Source organism: Oryctolagus cuniculus, chromosome 11 (assembly GCF_964237555.1).
Source record: "Oryctolagus cuniculus chromosome 11, mOryCun1.1, whole genome shotgun sequence".
NCBI classification, from domain to species: domain Eukaryota; kingdom Metazoa; phylum Chordata; class Mammalia; order Lagomorpha; family Leporidae; genus Oryctolagus; species Oryctolagus cuniculus.
The window spans coordinates 105,382,108-105,405,946 of NC_091442.1; the positions used below are offsets into that span (position 1 = coordinate 105,382,108).

The 23,839-nt window shown below is 40.7% G+C and overlaps 1 protein-coding gene across 11 annotated transcripts in view; it reads right to left on the bottom strand.

Annotated features, from left to right (window-relative positions):
- Positions 1-23,839, bottom strand: part of IGF1 (insulin like growth factor 1) — a 77,017-nt gene that overhangs the window by 39,282 nt on the left and 13,896 nt on the right. The gene's annotated exons all lie outside the window — the stretch shown is intronic.

The window sequence follows — 23,839 nt, forward strand, 5'->3', positions numbered from 1 at the left end:
TATGGAGAAGTCAACTGGGTATCCCCAGGGTTGGCTGGTAACCCTGCATTGAGGGGTCTCCCCATCCTCTCCTGCTGTTTCTTTCACAGCAGTCAGTGCAGGACCCTCTGAGGAGGAGCCTGTTGCAATCATAGAAATATGAGGGACCTCTAAAATTTCATGAAAAATTCACATTACATTATCTTTTAATCATCGTCCCACAAATTTTTGATGTTCCCTTGTATGTATTAGAATCCCTTGTGCCTTGAGCTCTTCAGCAAGGCTGAAAGGAATCTTGAGAGGATGTATGATACTTGGTCTGGTTTCAGGGTGTTCATAAGCTAATCAAAAACAGAGACCAAGAGGTCAACATATTCTGAGGGCAGAAACTTATTCACATTTTAGCACTGGTTAGGTTCTTAGAAGTCCTCCAATCCATGGATATGTTTTGGTAGGAGGCCTGTGAACCTTCTGCATGATGTATAATTATGTGTGTTAATGGATTTTCCTGGAAAGAGGGAACTGAGATATACAACAGTTTTCAAAAAGCTCCATTATCTGAGAAAACTAGTGAAGTCTAGTGCCTGTCTCATAGAGAAGCTGAGGCAAGGTCAGGATTCCCGCTTCCCACTACAGCCTGCTTTCTGTTATACATTTCAGAGACACCCAGGGCTAGCTTCCTCATTAACTGCTTGTGACTTGTAATGGCATTCTAAATGCCAACTCCAATGTCCAAAGACACTATAGGATCCAAGATATCTCCTTAGGTGGGCATTCATCAGAGTGTGGTTCCAGAGGTTGTATGCACAAAGCTTAGGAGACAGATGGGAATACTCATTTGGGAGAGTCCTCAAGTTCATTGGCCCATTCCAGGTTATAAGTTCTAGAGAGAATTCTATTTTATGGTACAAAGTCCACCTGCTCTCCCCACATTAAGTTAACCACTGGACTCCTGTTTTCCAGTCATGTCGATTAACTTCCTGAGGAATTAAGACACATCCTGAAATTCCTTCCATTTATCACTTCTCTTGATTAAACAACATGAAAGAGCAAGTCCTTTAGGAATGGAAATAATTAACCAAGGAACAGTGCATTATCAACCATTAACACTGCAGCAAAAGTTTGTTCTGGGTCTTGGAGAAGACAAAATGAGGAAGGTTGGTTTACTAAAGGGGATTGGTTCAGAATAACAGAACTTGGCTAAGCTGTAAGGTCTTCAGGGTCTCCTCCTCCTTGAGGTCTCCCCTGTCTACACTATCTAAGGTAGCCACCTCCTTCAAGTCTATCATCCCATTGTTTCTTTCAAAACATTATCAAGATTTGACATGGCCCTGTTTACTTACTGGTTGACTTGGGCTTTGTCTCCTTGTTCCCCCATGCTCACTGGAATGTGAGATCTGTGAAGCCAAGAGCCTTATGGTCCCTGTTCTCTGCTACAGCCATGTTTCCCACAATAGCTCTGCATAGAGTAAGTGCTTAAAGAATACATTTTGTATAAATGTGTGCTCACATGGATGAGTGGATTCAGAAACTGATTTGCTCATCTCTGAATCCTCAGTGTTTATTGTTGGGTGCTCAAAGAGAAGGTGTTTGTGGAATAAATGAATGGAGAGGGGTGATCTGTGTTGTTTTTCATGTTCAAACCTTGCTTTGGGAATGGGGAGAGCTGATTGAATGATATTCACACCTTCTAGGATGGATATAAATCAATATTCCTTCCTTAATAACAAATAATAGAATAGAATGCTCTCCCAGAGTGTTCCGAGTCAGGAAAAGAGCTTCAAATGTTGGATAGTAGGATTCAAATTTAAAAATGCCTTTCACAATGTAGAAAGAGGGTGTCATTAAAAGCAGAAAAAATGTTGAAAATGGACAAAACAAGTATTATAGTAAAATATTTGCAGGCCTTGAGTGAGAAACTACAACAAGTTGTCATATGAAGCGGGTGTGTGTAGAAAATTATAAAATGAAAGCCTCTAGAGTAATTTTCTGTAAAACTTGGCATGGCTGAGGTTTTAATTAGAGTGGGAACTCAGATTTCATCCTCCTATTTTAAGACTCATTTGGAGAATCTGGAAAGGATCCAGCTAGGAGTAAGAAAGAAAATGATTAACTGGGTGGAGAATGAAGTTAAAATCTATCCCCAAAATGAAAAGGCTAAGGGGTGACTTAATCACCACGGCCAGGTATATGAAGGGTTCCTGTTACATAGAGTATTCTTTCTCATCTCCACTGAGGACTAGACAAGGGTAAACAGACTTGAGCTGCATTGAAAGTATTTCCACTTTAAACATTGGGAAGAATTTCTTGATTATAAGGGAGAAGCATGTCGACCCTGGGCGCTGTGGGAAGCTGAGCAATTGCTACCCTGGAGATCTTTAAACATAGGATGACAACCATCTGCCTTGGAAGGCTTTGCAGAGGCAGGGGACTGGACCTACGGACCTCTTGGCTTTCCTTCCATCTTTGATTCTGTGTTCAGAATCACGACCACTCAGCACCCTCATTCTACAGTAATCCTTGGTTCCCGTCATTAGACAGACCCCACATTGTCCAAATCCGAAGGGCTTCCCCCGGGAGGAACGCGATTGTTCTCTTCTGAATGAGAAGGAAACTGATAGTGTTGCTTCAGCTGCTTCTCTTCTCCAGCCCCCACGGAGAGAGGCCAGCATTTGTCCTGATGGCCTCAAATGTGGGATGGGCCTGTTTCTCCATCTTGTGTGGGACTGGAAGACATGAATCCAGTTGATTCCTCCAAGAATCATGGAATGTTAGAGTGGGAAGACCTTTTAGAACTAATTCAGACCTATCCTCTTGCTACTCAAGTGAGGAAACTGAGAATTTGGGAGATTAAATGCCTCTCTCCAGGCCACACAGCCAGTTCTTTTTGCGTGGAACTAAGATCCAGGCCTTCTGATACCTTATTCCACACTATTTCCTTACTACCTCTGTTTGTACTTTGGTCAGTAGGAACATTTTTAAGGCAGATAGAATGTCTAAAATCATGTTTTCAGTAGTTGGACTGCAGGTGAAAAAATGAGCAAGGGAGAGCGGAAATTCTAGTAGTAGGATTTTTGGCAGCAGGATTCAGCTTGAGTGAGCAAGGATGGGTCACCCAGACTCTCCAGTAGGTCAGTTTCCCCATATGCAAGTTAGGTATTTGAGCCAGGAACATGTTAAGGTTTATGCCAACTGTAATATATTATGATTCTGTGATTTGAAATTTTAGTTACAGAAATAATAATGAATAGAAATTCAAGAGCTGGTCTAAAGGAATGAGATTTCAGGGGAGATTATTTGTGATGTAATTGGATGGTGTTCAGCTTTTTTGAGATTTAAAATGGCAATTTTCTTTTATTTCCATTTAAAAGTAATTTACAAATTCAGTATTGGGAGGGCCACTCTTTAGCTATCACCTATACAAAGAAACTGCAAGCCTATTCTTCTGTGCTGCCTCTGAGCTTTGAATCAGTATCTTAATGGTTCATCTTCTGAACAATCCACTGTGATTCAGTATCTCTAAAACCAAAGCCAACATCTCTGCCATTGGCCAAAGTCACTCTCAACCAAAGTGAAGCAAATCAAAATCAAATCCTCCTCGGGACCCGCTCATGCCAGTACCATTATTCTCTTGCTTATGCAAACTCAAAATCTTAAAATCATCTTTGACAACTTTCTACTACTTCTTTTTATACAGACAGGCAATCAAGCTCTCCACTATCACTGGCCTCAGCTTACCCTTTTAATGCCTATTCTTTCTGCTCCTGCAAAATTTCAAGCACTCATGACTCTCTTGTTTCCAGCTTTTGCCCATTCTTTAGATCAGCTAGAACGAAGAGGGTAGGTAACAGGATGGCAGTTTCAGGAGTCATGAGTGACAATTATGAAAAGGCAATAGTTGGAAGCAGACAGTGGAATGGACTAACGTGGGAAAAAGGGAGAAGCAAGATGCATCAATTCTTCAGAGCTTGTGGGCAGAGAATGAAATATGAAAAGAGATCACAAGTCATTTAATGTGGACATGCGAAAGAAGTATACCCAAGGAGACTGGCAAACCTGAGGACATCTGGCTTCCATACACACTATCTCATTTAGCTCTAACAACAATCTTATGCAATGGGCACTGATATTATTCTAGCTTAACTGTTGGAAATACTGAGCCTTGAAAAGTGTTATATTTCCAGGTCTGCCTATTAAATGGCCAGGATTCATTAAGGAGTTTCAAAATTCAAATTCAGGGCTTTCTGAGTATCATTTTACTATACTGCTTCTCAACTTCCTGCCTAGAGAGAAATTTCCTGCCTAGAGAGAAGCCAATGTGTGGTGCATCTTAGAGTATCTTCTTAGGGGAACTTAACACGAAACAATGTACAAAGCCCAGTATGCTCTTTTATCCATTTACTTGTATAGAGTAGCAGATGATACCAATGGAGTCACTTTCCCCACAGTAACTTTTTACATTAGTTTTCTTGACCTGATAAGCAAGGTGAAGCAAAATGGATGCTCTTTCCATTCTAAACATCGCACTACCCCCAAACCCAGCATTTAAATCTTTTTTTTTTTTTTGAGGTCTGCCAATCCTAATTGTTATCTCTTATGGCTCTAAGAAATTTATTAATTGCCTTTGTCTTGTTTAACACCATGCAACAAAGACAGAAAGGAAACGGCAACTGAGGATAATGATGTTCTCTTGAGTAGCCACTCATTTGCTCTAACGCATCTGCCTAATGGATGGGGTGTGAAATTGCTCAAGAAATACAGCCGTGAGGAAGTTTGTTAGTGTTTGCATGCCCAAGTTGTTCTAAAGCCTGGAGCAGAGCCAGTCTTATACACTGTCATGCAGGCAGAAATCATCATCATAATAAATATTGACTGAATATCTATTATATATCAGGCACTGTGCTAGCTCTAACTCCCTATCTCATTCTACAGGGATGTAAGAGGAAGGTATTATTCCATTTTTGATAGCATAGAAAATAGTTCAGAGATCCTATAGCTAGTTCATTAAGTAATGATGTCATGTTTGATGTCTGGATCAGGCTGACTCTAGATCAACCTTTAATTTGCACTGTCTTGATTTGAGCACCTAAGTGGCGTGACTTAAAGAGCTCAGAGATTGTCCTTCTGGGAGAGATTTCTAGTCATTGCTCAACAGCCATTCTTTTTCTTCCCCCCGGTACTGGAGACTCTAATCTGCATTCTCCTGGCAGCTATAGATGGCCAAAGTTAGTGGCTGTAAGTTAATGGGATATAAGTGAAAGTGTCCCTTGACAGCATCTGGGATCTTTCCTTAAAGAACAACCGAAATGTATCCTGTGATTTTAAAAGATCTTCCTGTTTGCTGGAGCATATGTGTACTGTTGGGTCTTCAAGCAGCCATCTTGGGCCATTTGGATGAGGACCACAATGAGAAGATGGCAAAACAGAAAGTAGCTGGACCCTTGTAGATTTTGTGGAACAGAGATGTTCTGTGTGGTATACAGCTCAGCAGCCCTGAACAATGTATCTTGGGATTACTTACATGAAAGAAAAGCAATATTCAATATTGTTTAAGCCAGTGTATTCTTGAAACTTATTCCCAGAGTAACCTCTTCTAGCATGAGCAAAATAATAAATTGCTTCCTGTTTACTGATGCCTTAAATGTCTCTACTACAACATTATTTTGTTAAATGAGGATACACTCTTACAGAGATTTTGAGGAGGAGGGTAATAGATCATCAGGGTGCATTAATGGAGTAAAAAGGAGTACAAAAAGTCAAGCTAGAGGTGCCTATAATTCTAGAGCAGGCCTCAGTGCTGCTGTGGATAGTGAGGGGTGAAGATGGAAGGAAAAGAGCAAAGCTAGGGTCTTCTGTCTTCTTGCCCTGGACCATATGGAAAGAGGAGACCCAATTTACCTTTTTTTTTTTTTTTGTCACTTAAAAGTGTCCAGCAGCTCTTTGCTTCCAGGAAATTCACCAGATTTGTGATTGCAGAGACCAAAAGTACAGGTTACATCAGCACTGGATTACCAGTGATGATACCTGTGGATCAGCAATTCTAGGCTGAAACAGCCCAGTCAGGGTCAAATAAATAAAGCATTCTACTAATGCTGCCTCAACTTCACAGGGGGAAGGGGAGAACCCACTATCAGTAGTCATTCCTTGATTAAATCACCTTAAATTCACTCAATAAACTTATTTACTGTCTACAATGTGTCAGGCCTACTTTTTATGGATTAAATATTATATAAATTTAAATATGTTGTGACAATGATTTCTAATCTAGATACTCTTCTTACATAACTAAACTGCAAGACAGCTTTAAAATAACTCACATTAAAAAGCAAATAAAATTATTGGTTGCCTGCCATGTTTAAGACACTTCCTTAGGGATTGTGTAATATGTGAAAATGGATGGGTAAGTCAAAGTTGTGACTTTCAAGGAGTTTATAATCTAGCAGGGAGATGCAATAACTCATAAATAATTGTAATTCAAAACAGAATAAGGTCAAGTTCCTAAGCAGGTACAAACCAAGAAGTTCAGATGAGGAGTCATTGAAAGGTGGCCTCCATTCATAAGGAAGGCAGACAAGTCACAGATTGGCATGGTGTCCCATTGCTGTGATTTTCTATTTGCAGAACAGGGGAGGGAGTTGTTTGTTGTCCCCATCTCGAGAGGATTTAAGCACAGGCCTCTCTCAGAATGTCAAAAAAGGGACTGCCTTCTCAGCAGTGACTTGATTAGTTCAAAGGTCTTTTCCAACCCTATAATTCTGCAGTTCCTCTTTCTCTCTTGATACAATTATCTTCGGAATATCTGGGGTTTCCAGTCCTCTCATATTATATCCACTTGGCAGAAATGAAGCACAAGTATAGGGAAGTAGAGGGACCTCCAGGGAACACCAAACACCACCCCCCTTTCTTCTCATCCAGTAGTGTAGAGAGAGGGCATGTTCCCACGGAGAAAGTGCCCAACCATGTCAAATGCAAGGTCACCAGATGAAGACTGAAAATTACTTTATTTTGAATAAATTCATCCAGAGTATATCTGTTTTATAGGTGTGAATTTTTACATAGTAGATTCTCTAAATAGGAGGCACTCTTTTCCAGGGCTTTTATATTATTCCCCTGTCCCTCTTTTTCCTTGCTAAATTTCATGCTTTCCTTGCCCAGTTCACTCATTTGTTGATAAAGCCTAAAAAATTCCTTACTTTCACACAACTCTCCTAGAAATTATTCCATGACAAAGAATGAAAGAGTAGCACAAAGAGCTAAATGAACTATTTTGGATGTGACAGGGGCTGTGTTTGCCTTTTGGCTCTGTCTAACCTTTGCTGCAAAGTCCCTCTTGCTCTGATTGGTCTCAGCAGCTTTCTGCCATGAATGGAAACATGGCTACCATACAATGTTCCACTTGAAGACAGAGGGGTTCCTGATGGTTCTGCAGCTAACTTAGACCTGATCAAATGCTGCTCTGAACTTCACAATGTCCTGTTCAATATCTATCTGAAAGCTAAGGTGGTGTACCACCTAATTTGGAAACTGTGGCTGTGACAAAGAGTAATGACTAGCAATTACAAATAAGTGACTTATTTTGTCTTTTATGTCTTCAATCTCATTGCTATGCTCAAATAGCTTCTTTGCTATTTCAACTTCATTTTCTTAATATCTATATGCTGCTTGCCAATACAATATCCTTATGTCTATGCATCTAGTTATTAGTTAATTCATTTGAAAGGTAGAGAGATAGAAAGTGAAAAACAGAGACAGAGAGGTCTACCATCTACTGGTTCACTGCCCCAAATGCCTGCAACAGCCAGGGCTGGACCAGGCAGAAGCTGGGGATCTGGAACTCAATCTGGCTTTCCCACATGAGTAGCAGGAATCCAAACTCTTGGGCCATCACCTAATTCCTCCCAGGGTTCATTATGAGCAGGAAGCTGGAATTGGAAGCAGAGATGTAACACAAACCCAGGAATTACATATAGGATGAAACCATCTCAGCTGCCACACGAAACGCCTGCTGCTATGCATCCAGTTTTGATTTTTTCTTTTCAGCTCTAATAGGACTCCAATAATGCTTTGTGTGAAGTTTTAGAAGAAGGGTTTTTGAAAGTTGCTCCTAAATCTCTGTTAATTGGAGTCAGGATTTGGGATCTAGGGTACAGAGTCGTGGAGGTTCAGCCTTGAAAGGGGCTTCTGAGAGTCTTGCTTTAGCAGGTTAGTATAATGACGTTAAAGGATAGCAAGAAGGATTTTGGAAAATCATAAAGGCTACTGGTGATAAAGTGAGCAGATATCAAAACTCATGCTCTAATTCTCCATCAAGTGAGTCACAACTGTCGTATATAGAATTGGCCAATGGTTCCCTACGCCTAGTTTGGCTTGTCTATTCCACGACCTTTTATGAGTAGACCAATTGGTCCTTGCAAAGGGATTGGGCTCATCAATGAAATTGTATCGAAACCTGTAACATCTTTATGCACTTTATTTTCAAAGATCAGAGACTATTAATTTCCCTTCTGCAGAGCAGTTCAGTATTTCTCTAACAAATAATATGAGAACTACTGAATGTTTCTTATTGTTCTCTACTCTGTTTAAACAGGACAAGTAATGAACTTCCAGGAAGTCAGTGCTTTCACAAACCTGAGATCGAGGTGCCAAGATCTAAGCCCAATGACATGTTATGGTTTCCTTTTCTGAACACTTCTGGAATTGTGAGCCTTCCCAAGACAAGAGAATGCAGTGTACCTGCAATGTCTCAGTGTGTAAGAAAACAGTTGGAGGCCACAAAATCACAAAATCTGTTATTTGTCTTGGCTAGCTGGGATAAAAAGAGGAATGATCAAGCCCAACCAGAACCTAACAGAAAAGTTTCTTTGCTACCAGGAATCTAAAACCAGTGACTCTAACAGTGAGTGTGCAACAATGAATACTGTAGAAGAGAAACAGGGAGATTGATGGGAAGTGCATTCTAACAGGTGGGAGGGAAAGCCTGGCAAATATACTATGGAGTTCTCAGATGATTACAGTACACAACAGTTGTTCTATTCCTTATTCTCCCCCAGCACCAGCCGTCTGTGCCTTTGTGGCTAAACTCTCAGTGGCTAATGCAGGAACCCCGCCAGTTTGCTTCGATATCATATTCTCATACAAGAAATCCTGTCATGGAATAGATTCTCAGTAAATATCTGTGTATGTACCAACCACAGTTTAGCACTAAACTTTCCAGATCTGTAATGCTGAAACTATATTAAGTTGGTTTCGTCTATTAGACAATTGTAGGCCACAGCACACGTTTATTTGACATCCTTCCAGAAGGTCTAATACTGTTCTTACCACTGTCATTAACTCTTTGAGTTTCAAGTTAAGTAAAGGCAAACATTAAACATACACTTTAAAAAAGATAACATTATCTTCCTATTAGCTAACCTCACCTATGGGAGAAAGAAATCTGGGCCAGAAAAGAACAGAGTGAAAGGGGAGAGCTTGGGCTGGAATCTTCCAGGTGAATTTGGTCCACAGAGACATCTATGCAGCAAAGTAATTTAAGGACATGGGCCCTAAAAGGAAAACAGCACCTGCCTTGCTGAGCAGTGTAGTCTGGAAACTGCTGGGTTAGCAACACGTTGCACCCTGTGAAAACCTGTGACTTCAATGTGAAAAAAAAAAAAAGGCTTTAATTAGATTGGATGTTTTTGAATCTCCCTCAGGAAGTTTGAGTTTGAGGGTTGAGAAGCTGAGAATTTGATTAGGATGAAGGGAGCCTTCTCAGAAATCTTGGAACTTCACAGCCCACGGTGAGCTACCTCACCCACGTGTGGCCCCGTTTTTGCATTTAGAAGAACTGTTGCAGCTTCTGCAGCCAGCCAAGGCTAAGCCTGGAATAGTGTGCTTGGTCTGTGGCCCAAGATTGTCTACGTTGTGCCTTTCCAAACTGTTTGTTATGGGTTTTAGGTTTTTAGGAGGGGGGAGAGTTCCCTGTGGGGCTCAGCATTTCTTAGTTTTCTGTTTGGTTTTGTTTAGATTTGATTTTGGAAAGATGATCTCAAAGACATATGGTTGGATCAGGGATATTTCTTCATGTCTCATCTTGTGGCCTCTGGTATTTAAATCAATTCAGTCAATGATAATTGAGCACTTTGTACATGCAAAGCAATGTCTCAGTTTCTGAGAATGTACAGAAGAATTATGGCATCAATTCTGGCCTGAAGAAGTCCACAAACAAACACACATTTTACTATAACTATGGTTGGGAAAGTTACTGTAAGTACAAATAAAGAGGGGCCTGGAGGAGGAAAAGATCAATTCTCACTGTTGAAGTAAGAGGTCTCCCCAAAGAAGGAACAGATGAGCTTGGCTTAACAGTTACCCCATATTTACACTTCTAGGGAAGAGGAGGTAGAAGAAAAAGCACAAAATAAAAAATAAAGATGCATTATGAACAGTATGTTGTAAAAGTTACCAGGTACCCTAAGTGCTTAGGTCAGATACCGGAGTTAAAACTCTGGTTTTGTTTTACTTAAAACCAATTGTCTTCAGGTACATTGTGTGCTTCTCTGTTTCAGTGGCCTTACCTATGAAGTACTGATAATGAGACTCCCTTATCTACAGAGAGGTTTGATGATTAAATGAGTTAATGCATGTAAGGGTGCCCAGGAAGACAGTGGAGGAAGGCCTAAGTGCTTGGGCCCCTGTCACCCTTGTGGGAGACATGGATAGAATTCCTGGCTCCTGACTTTGGTCTGGCCCTGCTTGGCTGTTGTGGTCATTTAAAGAGTAAACTAGCAGATGGAGTATCTCTCTCTCTCTCTCTGCTGTTTGCATAAATAAATCAATCTTCAAAAAAAAATACACATGAAGGCTTAGAACAGTATCATACATATAAGAGCTCTGACAGTGCTATTATTATTCTTCAATTTTAAATATTGTTCAACCTATCTTTTTGAGCTTATCTAGCACTACTCTCTACTAGCATAATCCCCAAGCACCTAACGGAATGTCTTGTACCCCTGCAAACACTTTGCTGTCTATGTGTTTTTTCCCTGGGGCAGTTTCTCTGCCCAGAATTTCTCCATCTACCAAAATCCTACCTGTTAAGGCCTAGCTTAAACACTAGTTGTGATGTGAGTATGCTCATTGGCTCATGGCACTTCACAGGCATGGTGGCAACTTTTCGAAAGCTCCCCTTCTGAAACTTAGCATGAACCAAAGTTATTACTGAGCCTCAAGAGTGAATCATGAAGCCTGGTGAATACAGAATTTTCCCTTCCTTCTCCCACAAGGGGAGTACATGCAGCCGGGGCAAGGGAAAAGTCATCTTTCTGCTATTCCTAGATTTCCCTGAAAGATGACTGCAGCACAGAAAGAACAAGATAAACACTAACATCAGATGGCCACCTGCATGTGCCAATGTTTGATTGAACCAAGACTAAAGGCCATTGCCACCTTTGTGAACAATCCAGGACCCAATGCTCTTCATAAAGCTCCCAGGAACATTCTAGGCCAGCCTATTTAAGATGGAAAAGGACTTCATTTCCTCAATTTTGAAAATTGTTCTTAAGTGGAGCCAGAGGAGTGATCCAACGTGAATGGAATATTCCCCATCAAGAGTCAACCGTCAGAGGCTAATATTGGATAGAGTCCGGTTATTGGATAGAAACCCACATCTTTGGGAATGCAGAAACAAGTGGGAAGAAGAAGCCTCTCCTATTTGCTGTTTACATAACAATCTGGGAACAAATTGGCTTCTTAAGCTCATGCCCCCACCCTCCACTGTGTCTGAGTCCACCATTAATTCAGTGCTCAACATAGAGATTCAGGGCTGAACACACAGGGTGGGAGCTACTTTTCCACTTGTGCTGTCTCAAGCCTGGAGAATCTTGGCTGGGAGTGTGGGGGAAGGGAAGGGGAGAAGGGAGCATATGGCCCCCAGCCACCCACCGTGCCATTCCTGGGATTTGATTAAAGGGGAAAATATTGGCTCTGACATTCTCAATTTGCAAGATCCAAATATATTTTGACTTTTTAGAAGAACGGAGAGCTCAGGTTTCAAGGGAATGTCTTGCTTAGAACTTCTGACTCAAAACTTAAAGCCACTGGCTTCTCAGTAGTCAAACGCACAGCAAGTGCAGTTAGCAAAGTGACACTGCTATGGCTGTGAGTTGCACAACAGCATGATGTCAGCTTTCTGATGGGAGTTGGGCTGTTGAGCAATGCTGCTTGGAAGAGAGAGGTCACACACAGAAACCTGTCCAGCAGTTCTAAGAATTTTATATCTTTAAAAATATTCAATATATTTCTTTATGTGCTGGGATCTAGGCTTTCCAAATCCCTGATTAGTGTTTTTCCACAAATCTCCCCTGAATCTCAGGTCAGGCAGTGAATTTCCAGTTGACAAGTTAAATTTCTTTAAAAATATCCCCCACTGAAACCATTGCAACCAGGGAGGAGTTTTCCAGAGGAGCCCCTTTGCATTGTATCTGCTTTCCGCTTCCAGCCACCTCTACCTAAAGTTCCTTTCTTCATACTGGTGGGCCTGGGAGATCCAGAATTGGAAGCTTCCATGAGGCAACTTGGATAGACTGGAGCAAGATTTCCCATCCTCTCAGGCTAGCAGGGAGGAGGCACACTCTCCATTGCATTCCAGTGTGCCTGGTTAAGGACTGAGGCACCCTGCTGCTCCATCCACAACCCCTCGTCCCAGGATGAACCTAGCAGACAGCTTGATGGGAAGCTGCCATTTCCCTTCCTGGCTCTGGGAAGAGATGAGTCATGAATGCGAGCAGAGGACAAGGAGTTGGCTAACCAGACCCAAAGAGCTAGAATCCCTCCAGATATTTCTCCCTCTACAATGAGAGAAAAAGGGCTCCATATCGGACCAGCGCTCAGTAGCAACTGTCTATGGGATGTGGCCCTTCCCTTACTAATGGTTTCCTTTATCCCTGTGGTCACTTTGTTCACTGCTGATGTGTGTTTACCAGAGATTTACACGTCTGTGGTAACTTGCTAAAGGATCTCCTACATGAAGAAGAGAATGTCTGCACTAGGTCACACAGGCGTCTTGGGAGAAAGTTTTGACCTCCTTTGAATTCCCAATATGGGCTTTTAATCTATACGTTTTTTCCATTTATAGAGAGATGTGTGTGTGTTTGTGTGCATGTGTGTGATCTAGAAAATAAGGAGAGATCCTTAAGAGCTGATGAAGTATGAACAAACTTACTTCAAAAACAACTAAACTGAATTCAAAACTCCAATGAGAAGGTGCTCATTAGGGAAAATCAGAGACAATACTTTAGGGAGGAAAAAGTATCAAATCAAAAGTATTACCATGTAATAATATTTTGTTAGGAGTTTTCCTCATTTTTGTTCAACTACAGACTTTTAGCTAGCATTAGTCGTCTAATCAAAAGAGAACGAATCTATTTATAATTGACATAAATGATAGTCCTATTTATAGTTCTCTTTGGCGTTCCATGTTTCTCTGTGGGAGATTTTCCCTGAAACAAAAGCCTACTTTTTGTAACAACTGTGTTCCAGGGGCAGCCTTGATCATTTCTGTTGCCCAAGAGATGTAGTTAATTAACCTCCTATCCCTACTTATGGGATGTCAGAATATGAAAAGCACTGACCAATAATACAGCGACTCCTAATTTTGCCCTTGCAATTGCAGTCCACAGAAATGACCCAAAAATAAATGGCAGTCCCCAAGCTCTTGTGGAAGGTGCATGAATACTGTCTTGGCTAACCCACTTTCAAATTCAGAAGGTACTCTTGTCCAGCACATCTTCCCTTCTAACAGCTTATCTCTTCAAACTGGTAGTGGGCCTTATTTATTTGAGATTTTTGTGATGATCCACAGGTATTATCTCTCATCTGACGCTCACAAAAACTCCTTTCAGTGGGCGGGTAGGGCTAACTGTAACCATTTAAAAGGGGTCAGAATTGCCCAAAGATATCCAGCTTATAAACAGCTAATTCAAAGCTTTCAGGCTAACCAGCTCTCCTCACCTCATAATCAGAACTTTTTTTGTTATCCAATGTTGTCTTTCCTGTACTAAAATAAATATTATTCAAATATGCTCACACACGCACACAGGCGGGCTTCTGCTTAATTCAGAAAAGTCGCTGTTTGGAGGAATCCTGGTGCTGAAAGAAGAGGAACCAATGATGCCTGCGTTCTCTGCATTGGAGCCTGTCTGTACGCGGGCATACAGAGGGGCAGGTGCAAGGTGAACCTGATAACCCCTGGTAGAATCTGGATTTGTCATCACATTTGAGTTGGAAAGACTGGCCTGGAAATTTCTTCACAATAGGAGGGCTGCTTTTATGAGCTTTGCATCAATCCAAAGTCAAATCAGGTTTTCCCCACACAGTATTTCTGGCCTTTCTCATGCTATAGATCACATCCATGCCTCTACTGGGCTGAGGATCAGGAAGGCAGAGAATGCATGAAGGTGAAAAATTCTTCCTCACTTTTAAATATCAGGAGAATAATTCACAGGACTATGTGCATGTCAGAAGAGGAGAATGACAGTTCTAGATATGCATTTGGGAATTCACTAAATCTGTTTTGAGATCAGCCATGTCTAGGAGCAAAAGGAAAAAACAAAAAATACCATTTTGTTGAATTATTATGTTCTTTACTGTATAGGTTTATGATAGTTACTCCTACATATGTGCAAGGTTGCTTGCTTAACCAAGTTGAAGGTCACCTTTCATATGCTGTAGGAGCATGGTAGATACTAATATTACTGTCTCCTCTGGCTGTCTCGTTCCAGCTTTCTCTTGCTTTCTTGCCCTATGCTGGGTGCACAGTAGTCCTTAAAGCATCGCTAAGTTTCCCTTTAAAGAGTGACTTTCTTCCTTCTGGTCAGTATTTTACAATTGGTCATTCCAATCAAAATTCATTAAGTTGGTTCTATTTTGGAGCCTGAAATTTGACTCCATTACCTTGTGACTTGTTGACAGCCCTCTGCCAGGGCGGACAGAAACAAGAGCCCCTTCCTAGGTATTCAGGACCGTTAGAAATGGACCCTTTTGAATGTAGCACGCAGAGCTACTTGTTTCATTTTTTTCCTAGGGTATTTGTACTCGACTTGGCATTGGTTCCATTCACCATTTTAGCCAGGTCCCCAGGAATCGAATCACTTCTGTAATTCTAACACAACCAGAGCATACTAAAGGGTTTGCTGATGTTCCTTGAGAGGCATACAATAGTGTTTTAATCTGTAGATCACAGCCAGCTTCCTACAAAAAGGATCATGTTTTGTTTACCTATGATTTCTCAGTAGTTCCCATTAGATACAGCATTTCTCACTCCCTACTTGGAAAATGCCTAGAAGTCCATGGGGCCTTCCTACTCAGCCATGTCTGCATTTGAAATGAGTTACTGTTTCTTATGGGCACACATGCCTAATCTAAACCTGTAAGACAAAAGAAAAATGGGTAACTTAATTAGGTCCATGCAGACATTGACTGTACTGCATATGACAGACTAAGTGGGACCTTATAGCAATTAATAAAATGTAGCCTTCACCTTTGAGGAGCTTATAGCTAACCATATGGTATAAGGCATGAACACTCACCAAAAAGCACCAAATAGAACAGATTATACATGCTGCAAGAATCATATTATTGCTTTTCTCTTCAGAGGAAACAGAGTTGACATCTGGTAGAAGATTTTACAGAGGAGGTGACATTTGAGAGAACAGGAGGAAAACCCAGGGAAAAAACACAGGCAGTAGTATGTAATCTAGATTGGATGTTGGCATATGTAGGGAGCATTTGTAAATCTGCTAGTCCATTGAGCTAATGACTCCAGGCCGAAAGCAAGTCATGAAGAGGTGAAGTGGAACAGACTAAGGCAACAGAGTGGTAGGAGTTTGGGTAAAGCAGATAGCATAAGCCAATATGAAGGAAAGAATCATTTAGTAAATATTGGCAGATAATTCAAATTTTTATAAAACTACTATATTTGCCAAGCTAAATACTTATAAAGACTGGATACAACTTACAGACTGTTAGTTTGTGAGCACTGCTGTAGGGAAACATTAGGAAATATAACTGGAAAGTCAGAGACCTTTCATAAAATGCCTCCCTGTCAAATTGGGGAGTTCGGATTCTATTTACTTAGCCATGGATGGTCACTGGAGGTTGTTTAGAAAAGGGATAAAGTGATTATAACTGTGCTTTGGGAAGATTAATCTCATGGGTGGGATGACTGGTGTCAAGCATGATTGGACACAGAGTGATCATTGAGGAGGCTGTTGCAATAGTTTGGGTGAGTGATGAGGAGGACCCAGTGATGGGACTGGAAGTAAGGATACATGTGTAATCTTCCAGTGAATTGGTAACAGCTGTTCTGGATCTTGGTGCAAAACAAACTATAATGCTACAACTTGCTTTGTCTAAGGAGTTGGGTTTGATGGTCTCTACTGTCTTAAACACTCTGGGTGATTGCATAACCTGTCCATTACATTGGCTGGGAATCTGGCCTTTCCTGCTTTACAAGGTCACTGGCCAAAACTTCTACTTGCTCTTGAAGAAATATCCCTTTAATTATCCTTAAATTATTGAATGTCCATTTTTTTTCCAGTTCTGTGATCTTCCTTCAAGCAGGTGCACTTGAGCTTTTAGCTGAGATATACCCTTGCTATGTTTGAGAACTATGACAATCTGTAAAGACAAGGCTTGGGTCTTACTCATATAAAGCAGCAGTGATTACTGTAGCACCTGGATGATAGTACAAAGGCAACTAATGTGTGCTGAACTGAATAAAAGAGAAAGGCAGAGGGGTAGTAGACAAAGAGATCTGCATTTCTGAAGCAGGAGTCTCATGGGTCACTCTGTGCTGAAGCCAGGAGGGTAAATAAATGGATAAAGGCTCCAAGGGCCCAGCTGTGAACAGGAAGGGCACACTACACCTGAAAAGCTCCAGAGGATCCTGCACTCAGGAATGCAGGTCTAGCCATTCTAGCTTGCTCTGTTTTTCAAGATAAGTGACTAGTCTTTGCTTTTATTCAAATATCTTGATTTTTATAGTTCTGAAGTTAAAAAAAGTTTGGCAGATAAAAAGAAAACATTTCTGTGGGCTAGATTCAGGTGGGTTTGGAGTGGGGATTGAAGCCATTTTATGACATCTACTCTACAATATCAAATCCATGAGCAGAGGATTTGTGCTTTTCTTAACATTTCCATCACCAGTGTATGGCTAATGAGAAGGTACACAATAGATGGTATGGACTGGAAAAATAGAGGGGAGAGATTTGACTCAAGCATGGGGTTGTACAATTGCTATTTAAAGGATTATTGTAAACTTGAGGGAAGCCTCTTTGAAGGTATGGCTTTATCTTCCCTTGGGTATTATGTAGCACAGAGCAAATGACCAAGCTGATGATTCTATAATTACATTGATTATTTCTGTAATTTTACTTTCATACACTTTGCTAAGGCACTGAGCAATAGTGCCAGAGAAGAATGCTAAAAGAAACAACCAATAAGCTTACATCCTGTTGAATTTCTTAAACAGATTTGTTTAGGGATTTCCATGAAACAGTAAATGTTCATTCTAGAAAAAAATTAGAGAATCTCTTGTCAACATTCACTCAATGAGTAGAACCTCAGGAGTTGGGAATATTGTATTAAAATAATTTGTATTGGAGGGAGGGAGGAAGCAAGAAGGGAATATCATGTTCTTGGATTCATATCTATGAATCATATTGAATCTGTTAAACATTAAAATAAAAAATGAAATAAATAATTTGGATTAACTCTGAACAAATCAAATACATAATTTTGGCCAAAGACCAATACCAACTTATTCTAGATTTGAAAATAGTCAAAAATAGCAAGTGCCTTAAATTCAATGGAAATGTACATGAAAACTGTTTCAATGACTTACTTTTTTCCTTGAAAAATTGGAAAAAGATCACAATTATTACACTTCAGAGGTGGACTGTCTTGGTTCATCTTCATATAATTACTCCAGTGGCAACAGGTTTTGAGACCGGGAGGAAGGTCACCAAATTGACCAGGTTATTGAGTGGTAGATTTCCTAACTCTCTAATTTAAGGCCCTCCCTTTTAACCAGTGTCATTTCAAGGGCTACCAGTTACAAGCCGGCCCTCTCTCACTATGACCTGTTGTGCTGTGAGATGATCTTATTTTGGCAAAGCAAATCCTTCAGGTACCTTGAACTTCTTTAATAGGTTGAGGCAGGGCAACTTGTCAAGTTCCAGAATGGGTCTAGCAAGGGCTGGAAGCCAGCTGTACCTCTTTGAAAATCAGTTTGGAGTTTACTCTTCACCTTCCCAAAGGTGTCAGAAATACAATTTTCTAGTCTTAAAATCATCTCTCTCTAATTTCAGAACGAACCCCATAGGAATGGATCAACTCAAGCTCATAAGCAATGATGTTAGGATCTGGCTGAGCATTAACACAAAGCAATGTGACATGAATAAAATGCACATTTGCCCACTCAATGCAATTAGAAGTATTTTTTGAAGCACTCTTACTTGGCTGTTCTTGAAAAATGTAACTATTGAAAAAGAAACTGGCAAGATCTTAAGGACTGGAGTTCAGTTCCTGGCCCCAGTGATGGGTTTGGAAATTGCAGTCACAGCAATTAGGAGTTCCAATTTCCAGTTCACGGAAAGTCAGGCCAAGAGGTTATCCTTAGAGCCATTCTATAGTTCTATAGTTCCTCTCAGAAAAACTCCACCAACTTGAGAGAATCTGGATTTGATGCGGGTAAATCAGTCCCTTTATTGTTAATGACCAGGAACAAGCTTGGCCTTGACATCATTTTTCAAATCTTCAGTGAAAGTTGAGCGCTATTTTGTATTCTCTGTTATCAGATGAGAAATACCAATTAACGTGTACCTATTATTTCCTACTGACTAGGCCAGGGATCCTCAAACCCTATTTCCTGAGTATCTGGTTAAAGTTTGATGAATTGGTTTGGGGTCTCTAGGGCTCCTGAATCTGCATTTCTTTTCTCTTAAGATTTATTTTATTAGAGAGAGAGAGAGGAGAGAAAGAAAGAGTAAGAAAGAGAGAGAGAGAGAGAAAGAGAGGGAGAGAGAGAGAGAGAGAAAGAGAGAGAGAGAGAGAGAAAGAGAGGGAGAGAGAGAGAGAGAAAGAGAGGGAGAGAGAGAGAGAGAAATCTTCCATTGGCTGGTTCACTCTCCAATGGCCAGAGCTGGGTCAGATTGAAGCCAGGAGCTTCTTCTGGGTCTCCCACAGGGTGTGGGAGCTCAAAGACTTGGGCCACCCTCTGTTGCTTTTTCAGGGGCACTAGCAGGGAGATGGGTTGGAAGTGGAGCATCTGGGACTCAAACTGGTGCCCATATGGGATGCTGGCATCACAAGCTTTACCTTATGCGCCACAGCACCAAATCCTGCATTTCTAATGAATTTTCAGGTTGCTTTAATTCTTGATCTATTATCACACACTAAGCTTCATTTTCATTAAACATTAACACGTGCCCCCTTAGAACATTTGCTAATCAAACCAAATTTGCTCATTATAAACAAGAGTTTTGCTTGCTGCAAAACACTTGCCATAGCTATGAACCAAATTCAGTTTTTTCTAGGAGATAGACTTCTCTGTCCTTTATTATTACTGCTGCTGTTTTATGCAATGGTGGGGGCATTGAAGTAATTTATATTGATTAAAGTCAATCACCCCCTGAACGACTTTATAACACTAAGTGTCCAGTGCCTACTTCAGAACCACTCAGAGGTAAGGTCCTCTGTGTCTTTAGCTTACACATCATGGGGGCTTTACTGAATTCTCATCTGCCTTATCTGGAGGGAGATTTTCATAATTGCTTGCAAAGCACTAATAATTTGCAGAAATTCCAACTAGACATGGCACTAATACCTTCCACAAGTCTTACTGTTCTTATGACTCAGGGTCCACAGACTATCTTAAAGGAAACCTTAAATGATGCCTATTCTATGAGTGTGAATTGATCTTCTCAGAACTTATCCCTAAAGATCTGTTCCATACTTTGAGGCAAAAATCAGGAGAAAAGAAGGAATCTTTGGAGAGCCAAAAACATCTCCACACTAAATTGAGAGAGTGGAATTATAAGGTGAATGCAATTAACTGGCATATGCTGAAAACAGTCATCCCTTTAATAGGGAACATTTGCTGTGCTTGACAGACTCAGAGTGGAATGGCTGGATCCATAGGAAGGAACATGCTGAAAATGGTTTCAAGATGATCCTGTTTTTTCACTTAATAGCCATTGATTGAGGGTGTCTAGCCAAAAACAATGAGACAATCAGCCAACAATAGTCTTACCCTTTGACCATATTAGATATAGTTGCAGCTGAAATTTGTTATGTGTTTCAGGAATAACAAAGCATCCATATGGAACAAATATTTGGCAGTGTGGCAGCTGATGAAACCAGGAAAAATTAGACAAATTATCAATTGCTCGCTCCCAAATTACCCCAAAGAGAAATTAGATCCATTTTCAGTAGCTTTGCCTTCAAATTTCTTAATTCCATGAGTCACCACTACCTTCTGCCAAACTAAATATGTCTATGAACGGCTGGAAAGTTTAATGGAAAGAAACATAAAACTAAAAATACGTAGGAAAATTTAAGCTTCTTCATGGAAGACCTTCATGGAAGACTAGCAAATCAGGAATGTGTGGAGACAGAGACCATGTATCATTAATACCTTTTGTTTCAGGTAACTTCTGAGTTAACAGGTAATACAAAATGCAACAAGTAGTCATCCAGCTGAGGTAACTTCAAATCAAAATTAGCTCTAAAAGGAAATTAGGTCTTTACTTTTTAAGAGCCTCTAGCCCATTAATTTACTAGCCTATTAATTTATGAAGATTTACAGTCAGATTGATCATATTTAAGATTAAAAGACTCAATAAGGTTAACCAATGGGTCATTGAAATTGCAAAAGAAGCCTTTATGATTGGTTAAATGCTTCAGTTTTCAAAGGCTATCTGATATATTATACCAGAAGAATATGACAGTCTCGGTTTATGAACTGTAGTTACCAGCACTGTCTTTACACGAGTTCATCAAGGCTAACTTTAAAGTGTCCAGCTGTGCAAAGAGCTTTGTACTGAGTGTGAGGTGACTGAACTGTAATCTTGGCTTTCCCACCAGTATGCTTTGTGACCTCTTGCACATCATTTTTTTCCAGACCTTGGTTCCCTCATTTGGGAAGAGAGCGCACTGGGCAAGATTGCTGTGTGTGGTTCTTTCTAGCTCTCTAATTCTTCAGTTCTGCTTTGCAAATAAATTACTTGTAGTGTTCTCTATAGACGGTTGCTCCAGCTGTTTTGCCTACTGTGAAGCTTATTTGCCAGCGAGGTACCATTTGTTGCATATCTTCCCTTGCCAGTTACAACTCCTTTCAAATAAATGGAATAATTGAGGAATTGAGCGGAGTTTCTGATCTCACAACTACAAGTAGCCTTTGAAACTTCCCTGTTGACTAAGGTTAGCTTACTATTGAGTTAGGAGTTCTCAGGGAGACAACAGTGAAGGGGTCCCCAGAGGTGACATCAAGTAGATTTGTAGACTTTTCCCCCAGTTCCTTCAATTTTAGATCCACAGTGATGGAAGTAGTAAATGGAAAGTCAGGGGGTATATTCTAGGAACTGGTAGAAGGAGACAAGTTTTGGAATGACTTTTTCAATATCAAATCAAAGTATTTGTTAAGTGCCCCATGCTGGATACTGTGGAGGACAGAAAAAAAAAATTGTTAAAATTTACTCCTTCTTTTTGGGAAAGAGCTCAAAATAAAACAGAAAATGAAATTCATAGCAGAAGCCAGTACTTGATTGTGTGGTTCAAAAGTTTCTTAGTTGCGTCAAATCTTGTGTCTCTGGGACATGAGGCTCCTGTGATAGAAGAACCACATGGCCCCTGGTCTGTATGGTAACAAAACTGTTTCATTGTCATCAAAATCATGCTCAAACAAAAAATTCAATTCCCCTGAGTTGAGCTGTGAAAAGGAAGTAGTTTAGATGGGCAACTCGAGAAGTCAAAGATACTTTTCTGATTAGTGAGTATGTTCCCTCTGCTGAGCACTGCTTTCTCGAGGCTCAGCAGAATTCACCAATAGCTGACTTGGGGGAATGGGAATCTTTTGCCTGTGTGTGATACCTCAGTGAATAACTAGCTACCTCATGGGGACACACACTTTCAGCAAGTTCAGTATGGTAAAGTGATAGCCTCCAATTCTTTTGTGCTTTGTCCAAAGAGAGCAAATGAAGAGCAACACAACCTGAAGATCTATATTTTAACTCTTGGGTGGTCTAAGTGCAAAGCGACAAATGAGCAGGAGATACTAGCCTGCTTTTCTTTTTAAGAATGTGGAGAAGCTACACTGCCAAATTAGCTTTTACAGATTATAATTGTTTATAAGGCTTTAAGCAAGTCAAACCATTGAACTAATTTTTGGGCCATGATTAGGGAGGCAAGGCAAAGTTTCCAATTCATTCCTTTAATAGTGATATGTCTGGGTAGCCCTTTCAGCTTCCAAATCTCTGTATGGTTTAGCTTCACAGTGACTCTGAGATATAATGTTTTTATTCCCATTCACTAAGGCCCAAAGATGTTAAGTAGCTTCTCCAAGGTCACAGAGCTTTTCAGTAGGGGAGCTGGGTCAGACCCAAACATGGAACTTCTGACTGTCACTGGGCAGTGAAATGACTGAGAATACTCAGTAAGGAAAGGCACAAGAAAGGAGGAGGAGAATTGTGGCTACTACCTTTGAACCAGACTTTTTCGCTGGTGAGGATTTGAGCGTTTATTTATTATGTGACTGAGAAGGGAACAGCCACAAATATTGAGGTCAAAGACAGCCAGCTTCTCTTTCATTTGCTCCAGATGGTCACCATCAAACTTCTAAGCACACAATTTTGCTCTGGACATTTCTGCCTGCCTTTACTTCTCTTACTAAAATAAATGAGTTCCATAGCTATAAGGCAAAAGGCAAGGCCTGCAAATGTCTTTGTGTAGCTTATAGGAAGAGCTTTTATGTTTTCAGAGTAAAGTTTTCAAAACCCAATGACTCTTCTCATTGCTTATGCTGGGCGAGGGATCACAGATTCCTAGTTAATCAGCGACTGATAGTTGGTATGTTACTTTCATTTATGGTTTTCCCTCCTCTCTAGTTGCTGGATGCTTGTCTACTCCTGTGGTTCTCAAAATCTCCTGAGGGTAATTTTGTCCCTCAAAAGGGACAGGCAGCCATGTCTGCAGAGAGTTTTGATTACCACAGCTCAGAGAAGAGGACTACTGGCATCTAGTGGGTAGAGATCAAGTATGTTGCTAAACATCCTATAATGCACAGGAATGCCCCCTTCCCTGCCCCGACAGTGCTGAGGTTGAGGGCCTCTGCTGCCCATGGCACCTCTGGGAAGGGGGAGTGGGCAGGATGAGACTGAAGCAGGACTTAAAAACAAGTCCCCTGGCCTCATTAAGGAGTTGGGGATAGGGTCAGGGGAGAGGGAGAAGAGAAATCCACCATGTCGTCAAAGCAGTTGAATCCAGAATTCTAACACTTGGTGCTCCTTTCCCCAGTTTCGTAGATGATCAGGAGTTGGCCACATGTAGTTGGCTCAGGATAGGCTTTCTAAATAACTTTCCTCTGAGCAAAGAGCCATTTCATCAGAGTAAAAGGCACAGGGGTAGTACCATCTTCCCAGAAAGACTCACAGAACAGTCTCCATGCCTGACCAATTTTCCGAGTTTACAAGGGCCCATCACACAGCCTCTCTGGTACCTCAGGAAGGCCACAGATAAAAGAAAATGAGGAGAGATTCATAGAATATTTGTTTAGAAATCTGAAAGAAATCAGGTGTAAATTTCTTTTGGCCTGAGACCATCA